The sequence below is a fragment of the Leptonotus elevatus genome, chromosome 22, assembly GCF_054856555.1.
Source record: "Leptonotus elevatus isolate MCC_2025b chromosome 22, RoL_Lele_1.0, whole genome shotgun sequence".
In the NCBI taxonomy this organism is placed as follows: domain Eukaryota; kingdom Metazoa; phylum Chordata; class Actinopteri; order Syngnathiformes; family Syngnathidae; genus Leptonotus; species Leptonotus elevatus.
The window spans coordinates 7,445,110-7,452,489 of NC_141260.1; the positions used below are offsets into that span (position 1 = coordinate 7,445,110).

Genomic DNA, 7,380 nt, shown 5'->3' on the forward strand with positions numbered 1-7,380 from the left:
GTGTGATCCAATCAGTGCCCTCAGCCACTTGTGTCTTGCCCCAGGTGTGTCTTGTTGTGTCGTTAGTCTGTGTATTTAGTCTGCTGTCTCCCCTCTGTCTGTGTCGAGTCATTGTTGTATTTCCCCCTGTGATGCTGCCCGTTTTTGCCTTGAATTTTCCCCCCATGTCATGCTGCCCGTTTTGCCTTGTTTTCTCCATATTATGTTTTTCCGTGCAATTTAGATCTCACCTTTTGTTTTGTAGAAATTAAAATCCCCTTTTTGATTGAGCCTCTGCCTCCTCGCCCTGTCTTCCCGCATTTGGGTCCTCAAGCTTCCCCTCCTTGACAGACTGCACATGCCTACAATTGTGTAATGTCTATGCTTTATGTTTTAGGTGTCCCCTGTTTGTGCCAAGGCTCTGGTACCAGGTCAGTCATAATTTTAATTGCTTTTGCAGCAGTTTTACAATTGATTATTTTAAGCAATTCCAATATTTTGCAGGTTCATATACACTCAAAGTGGAACATGTACTTGTACTGTGCATTGTCAGCAATTGAAGTTGAGACTTGACATGGTATTCTGTGTGTGCATCATTTTAGGCAGAGGCACTGGCTGGCGCCACAGAGTTCGGGAATGGCCAGTTTCAGCTGTGACTGGGCGGAGGCACAAACTGGTCATTCCAGCACTGAACCAGGACAACACGGTATGTTTTATAATCAACTCTGCCTTTATAACAAATTAACAACCTTCATTTGTGTCTATTTTTTTAAATTACCTCTTTCCTTTTTTCAATTACTACTTTTTTTTTTTCTTTTGTAATAGTTTGTCCTGGTTGTTGGTGACTCCCACCTGCGAGCCATTGCCGATGGGGTTGTGAAGATGCCGGAGGGACGTTTCTCGTTTGCCGTGATGTCCACCCCGGGTGCCAGGGCCTCCGAGTTGCGTGCTGAGGTGCTGAATGCTGTTCTGCCTCGGTCACCCGAGGTGGTCTGCATTTTGGCTCCCAGCAACAACTTGGGCCGCCCCATCGCTGAGGCAGCGGCTGACTTTGGCCAGTTCTTGCACACCGTCTGCAGCCGCTGGCCCAACGTAAGTTCACACATTTCCTTTATATAGATCATACATTTACATTTCAAGTATGTACTTGCATATGTCAAATATGTTCTGTTTAAAATACATTTCAGCCTTTTCCCGTAGTTAAACAGTTAATGAATATTGAAGGATGGAATATGAATGAAAGTTCATCTTGCTCCAGATGTATATTTTACAGTTTTAAACTTTGTGCAGGTCGTTGTGCTGGACTTCCCCCCTCGTCTGAACGTCGAGCTGGCCCAGCAGGACCTTCTTCGCCAGGAGTACAACCGGGTGGCAGCACTTATGGGTACGTTTCATGTTGAAAATTGTTTTCACACACAAAGTGTTCTACTTTTCTTTAAGTCACCTCCTGATCTGATTTCATTGGTGTCTCAGCGGGGGACTCTTGGGCTAATGTTTTTTTTTCTTTGTTACTGTAGGTATTCGCTACCTATCTGTTGCTGGCCACTTCCCGCTGTCACATCTTCACTTGTGGTGTAGAGACGGGGTAAGTACATTAATTGCTGCAAAAAACAAACATTTTATTAGTGCTCCTCCTATCAAAAGTATGTTTGTAGATGTATAATATTTTTTCTGATCATGTCTGGAAGGTACACCTCAGTGACAGCGATGGGATGTCGGTGCTTGCGCGGTTGCTGTGGGCTGCCGTCAACCTGCGGATGGAGAGGACTGCACCACCTGCACCGGCTGCTCCTCAGCGTTCGCCACCAGCTCGAGTGTTCAGACCAAAAGTGGTTGTTAAGGGTGAGGTCACTGCGCCTCAGCCTTCCAACCCTTTTGACTGGACACTCGTCGGGAAGGCCAAGGAGGTAAACGCAAGCCTAACATGTTTTTGAAAACCTCCTAACATGTTTTTGAAAACCTTAAATTTTATGAATGTGTGTGTTGCAATAATGTCACTAGTCATTTCAGAGCAGCTCGGTTGTGGACTCTGAGGTCACCTGTGGGCCCACTGGGTGGATGGGCACTCTCCAGGTTTGTGATGGTGATCATGGATTCATTCAGCCTTTTACCATGGCACATGTTAAAATTCTATTTCTCTATTTCTATTTTGTTGTGTTTTTTACAGTGCAACATCCCATTGAACCCTCTCTGGTTCAGCCCACCCATGTTGGAGGCGATGGACAAGCTGTCTCCAGCTCATCTTTCCAGCCCTGAGGACTGCCCAGGATCCAAAGGATAAGAAGGTATTTACGTTTTCCTATTTTGTTTGCCCGTTATGTTTACATATCTATCTTCATGACAAAAAAAAAAGTATAGTTAATTGTCCATTCTTGTCGTAACAATGCTTCGCAGTAAAAGCAAAAATATATATATTTCTCTTTTTTTTTTTTTTTGCTCTTTCTTGTTAGACATCCACCGCAGGGCACAGACGACAGCGGCCAGCCCATAAGAGCACACGGAGAGAGCACCAGGTTTGCATTGCATTCTTATCAGCCCTGAGAAGTCTTACTTAAAATCACAAACAGAAATTAGTGACTCTTCACTCAAGTGCTGTGTGTTAAAGAATTATTGTTTGCTTGTCGTTTCAGCCAGAGGAAAGGCCAGCCCTTGCGGAGGTTCCTTCCAGACCATCATCCCCCCGTCGTCCTGGGACTGAGGTAACTTTTTTATACTCACAACATTAACCATTAACATATACACATACAATATACATTATTATATCTAAGAGTTTTACTCTACAGAGAGGCACAAGACAGGGATGCCCACTGTCGCCTTTATTATTTGCAATATTTATTGAACCGCTTGCATTAGCCATACGCCAGGAAAGAATGATTCAAGGAATTCACTCTGGGGTAACAGAACATAAAATTAATCTATATGCCGATGATATTTTACTTTATTTAGAAAAGCCTGCTATTTCATTAGGGGAAGTATTTAACTTAATAACTAAATTCTCACAGTTATCAGACTATTCTATTAACTGGACAAAATCAACACTTCTACCTATTACAGAAAATTCATGGAACCCTGCAAGCCAGGACCCATACTACTCATTTCCTATAGGTAATTTAAAATACTTAGGCATAAAAATCTCACCTAAATTAACTGATTTAGTTCATTTAAATTTCACTCCACTTCTGGATAGCATTTATAGTGACTTGGAGCGCTGGAATAATCTTCCTATTTCTCTAATAGGACGAATAGCCACTATTAAAATGAAAGTTTTACCCAAAATAAACTATTTTTTCTCAATGATTCCATTTAAACCTACGGCTAACTGGTTCCAGTTGTTGGACTCAGCCGTTACAAAATTTTACTGGAAAAAAAAAAAAAGCAAAGATTAGTCTATCTACTCTTCAGAAAAATAAATCCAAAGGAGGTCTAGAGGCACCAAATTTTATGCACTATTATATAGCCAACCAGCTACAATATATTATTTTATGGGCACAACCCAATAGAGATACTAACTGTTGGCTGGAACTAGAACAGAAGGATTGTAATAACCTCAGACTCCTAGATTTACTCTTTATTACAACATCGATTAAGCGCCATAACTGCTTTAAAAATCCAATGATTTCCGCCACCCTGACTGCCTGGTGGAAGGCACTAGAAATGACAAAAGCCAAAGTGGAGCCCAGCGGGCTTTCTCCCCTATGGCATAACCCCGACTTTCAAATTAACAACCAATCGTTTTATTTGAATGTGTGGGAGCAGAAAGGAATTACACATCTCCACCATCTCTTCTCAGATAATATGTTTATATCATATACATCCTTGCTCCAAAAATATAAAATAAAAAACGGAAACTTTTTACATTATTTGCAAGTTAAAAGTATGATAAAGAAACAAATTCCAACACTCCAGGGTACGCTCCAACCGCCTGTTTTAGCTAAAGATATTACCAAGCTTTCTCCGACAACAACAAAAAAACTCTCAAAAATATATAAGTTACTTTCATATACTGATAAAACGTCTTTACCCATCTCAAAATGGGAAACAGACTTGTCTATAGCTCCGGAATCTGTCTTTTGGATTCAAGTTTGTGAAAATGTTTTTAAAATGACAAAACACACAAATTTACAACTTATCCAATATAAAATTATTCACAGAACATACATTACTCAATATATGATGAAGAAAATGGGACTCTCAGACTCCGACATTTGTCTCCAGTGTTTACAAAACACTACAGACACTTATTTTCATGCTTTATGGTTATGTACTCCGGTTATGTGTTTCTGGACTAAAGTCTTAGAAAAACTTTCCGCTGTCTTGGACTGTAGGATACCGTTCTCTCCAAACTTGTGTTTGCTAGGTGACTTAACAACAATTGACTTACCACATAAACAATTTCAATCTATACTTGTAGCCCTTACTATCGCAAAAAAAACAATTCTTGTTAACTGGAAAAATAAACAAACTTTGAATATCGACCAATGGTCTAACCTCCTCATAAATCATATTTTAATGGAAAAAATATCTGCCTCAAATAAAAACCAAATGTCAAAATTTAAAGAAACATGGTCTACGTATATAGAATTTTTTAACCTAAACTTGGATTTTAATTCTGCCTGTTAGCGAGAGCCACAGCAGCGTTATAACTGGCATTGATGTTTCTGTATTAGGCAATTTGTAACTAATGGTTGTGTTTCCATAGTCAGGAACCCGGCTGCTGCCAGCGGGATCGAGCGGATTCACCTCCGATGGGCACCAGGGGTTGATATTCGGATTCACGGCATGCCAGTGGGTTAATTCTGTGGGTGCTGTCCCCCCTGGCGGGGAGTGGGCGGGTCTGCCCCTCTGTTGGCTGCTGGGTGGCGGCTGCGTCTTGGCCGTTCCCTGGGTCTCTTGGGGGGTGCTGCGTTGCGGGGCTTTCCCTGGTGTCGGGGGCGGCGCCGTTCCGGCGCGGTCCGTCGCTCTGGGCCCGGCGACGCGGTTCGGGGCCTGTGGGCCGCCGGGGTGCCCGGTGGTTCCCTCTCCCCTCCCCCTTCCTCCCCCTTGCTGCCTCTCCCTCGTCGCCCTTCCTCCTCCTCTCCCCCTCTCCTTGCGTCCCTGCCGCTGCCCCCTGCCCTTCTTGTCGTCCCCTTCCCTCCTCCCTTCCCCTTCCCCGGTACGCCTTCCTTCCCCTCCCCTGGGCCGGGGGCTCCATCCATGGCCCGGGTCTCGGTGCTATGGGGGCCGGCGGGGGTGGCTGGGGTTTGGTGTCGTGCCCGCCCCGCTCCGGTGGGCGTCCTGACACCTCGGGCGGGACCCAGTATCCGGGGGGCGAGCCCTATCGCCCCGCCGGACGGGTCCCATATGCCCGCCGGGGTCCTGGTGGGGTGGGTGGGGGCTTGGTGGGCCGGTGCGCCTCCTGCCCCCGCCCGGTTGGGGGGGGCCCCGCTGGTCACACCTCTTAACTCACTACACTAGGTTTGCACAATACACTTTTATAGACATATAGGGCACATAACACACTTTGGGGGGTGGGGTAGGGTGGAAACACCGTCTTCACCCTACAACTCCCCTCCAATTTTAATACACCACACAACTTGTGGGTGGGGGGGGGGGGCTTGTGGGGGTGCCATCGGTTGGGGGCCGCAGTATAGAGCAGTGCTGCGGTCCCCTGTCCGTGTCGCCACCCCCCCCCCCCCCCCCGCCCTATCTATTTTTTTTAGGGTGCTTTGCTGGGGGTGGGGGGTGTCTGGGGGATTGGGGGCATGGGGCGGCTGGGGCTGGGTTGGGGTGGGTGGCGGGGGGTGGATGGGGGGCGGGGGGTGGTGGGGGGCGGGGGTTGGGGGCCGGTGGGGTGCGTGGTGGGCCTGCAGTGCCCCGTCCTGCTGCGTTGGGCCGGGGGCGCGGGCCGTGTTGGGGCGGGGGGCGCTCCTGCTCCTGGGTTTGCTCTCCGGCCGGTGGCCCTGGTGGGGCCCGGGGGTCGTCCTTTGGCGCTGCCGCGGCCTGGGGGGCCCTGAGGTGTTGCGCTTGCTCTGTTCCGGCGGGGGTCGACGGCTCCCCTCTTTGGTGGAGATTTTCATGCATGCCAGATCCACCACACCAGCATCTACCGAAACTCAGACACAATCTGTTTCCTCCTCAGGTTATTGAATCGGTGGAGGCTGGTGTCTCGGATCTCACGCGGCTTCGTCTGTCCTTCCTTCCTTTTCTCGGTCTCTCCGTTGGTCTCTTGAGGCCTCCCTGACTTTATGTTTTTTGGATTTGTTGGGGTCTGGATGTTTCTTGGGCTGGGGAGGAGTTCTGGTGGGGGGTGTCTGGTCGGTGCTGGATTTCACCTTCCTTGGTTTTCTTCGGTCCCCTCGGGTCTCCTGGTGTTCGATTTAGGTGAACGGTATGAGATTTTTTTTTCTAATAGGTTTTCTGGTGAGCTAACAAACACACGCACGCACGCACGCACACACACATTCTCACCCACACACACAAAAAAAAAAAAAAGGTATGTATATATGTATGTATATATGTGTATATATATATATATATATATTTAAAAAAAAAAAAAAAAAAAAAAAGAGCAATGATGATGACATCTCCGAATGAACAATACTGAGCTCTTAAGAGAAAAAAAAAAACCATTAACATATGAAATGTTTAAAATTATATTAGTTAGAATTTAAGATAATTAAAATGGTTTCAATCATTTCAGGATCCTGCTGTGGGACTTCCTCAACGCACGCTATCCGTGAGGGCCACACATTCACAGATGGATGAAAGGTACTCAAGTTTTTCTCGCAACCACCAGTGTACTTGTATGGCTCTCACTTTCTTGGCCTTCCACGCTGAGGGGTTGCAGTTTAATTCGCTTGAACTTGACAGAGTGCTTGAACACGGGGACTCTCTTTACGTGGGTGCTAAACAGCAATTGATTTTGGACCATAACTTTGGGAATGATCACTTGACTGTCGAGGAGATGCCAAAACAAGTCATGACGGACACCAATGTCTATAATGTACAGATGCATGAGCTCAGCGTTGGTTATGTCATAGATGACGGTCATACCAAAAGAGACTTGGGATTGTCTCTTGGAGCTCAGCTTGAGTGCTTTTCACAAAATGTCACTCTTGCTTTCTTGATTGTGAATCCAGAGTGTTTTGCAGTATTCCGTGACAGATCAGGATACTTTGGGTTATTTGATTCACATTCCAGATCTGAAGTGGGCTTGCCACACCCAAACGGAACTGCAATTATGTTGACTTTTTCTCACTTGTGTGGCTTGGTTGAGCATTTGCGTCAGCTTTTTGAAGGACATGGCCGGTTTGCAACCTATGAGTTTGTGCCAGTCTCTTTTCATATTGACGGCAGTTCCATTAACACGCATCGGGATTCTACTACAACCATATCAAAGGCAAATGAAGAGCTACTAATTGA

General features: G+C 46.1%; 1 long non-coding RNA gene across 2 annotated transcripts; it reads left to right on the plus strand.

The window, feature by feature from the left end:
• Positions 1-2,221: 2,221 nt before the first annotated feature.
• Positions 2,222-6,709, plus strand: LOC147155465 (uncharacterized). 2 transcript variants are annotated; one of them, XR_015092327.1, is made up of 5 exons: positions 2,222-2,264; positions 2,430-2,492; positions 2,610-2,678; positions 4,679-4,764; positions 6,098-6,709. It is a non-coding gene; the product is annotated as an uncharacterized LOC147155465 (long non-coding RNA). The 2 variants fall into 2 exon arrangements; XR_015092326.1 differs by lacking the exons at positions 4,679-4,764; positions 6,098-6,709 and having other exon boundaries at positions 2,610-3,888.
• Positions 6,710-7,380: the final 671 nt, after the last annotated feature.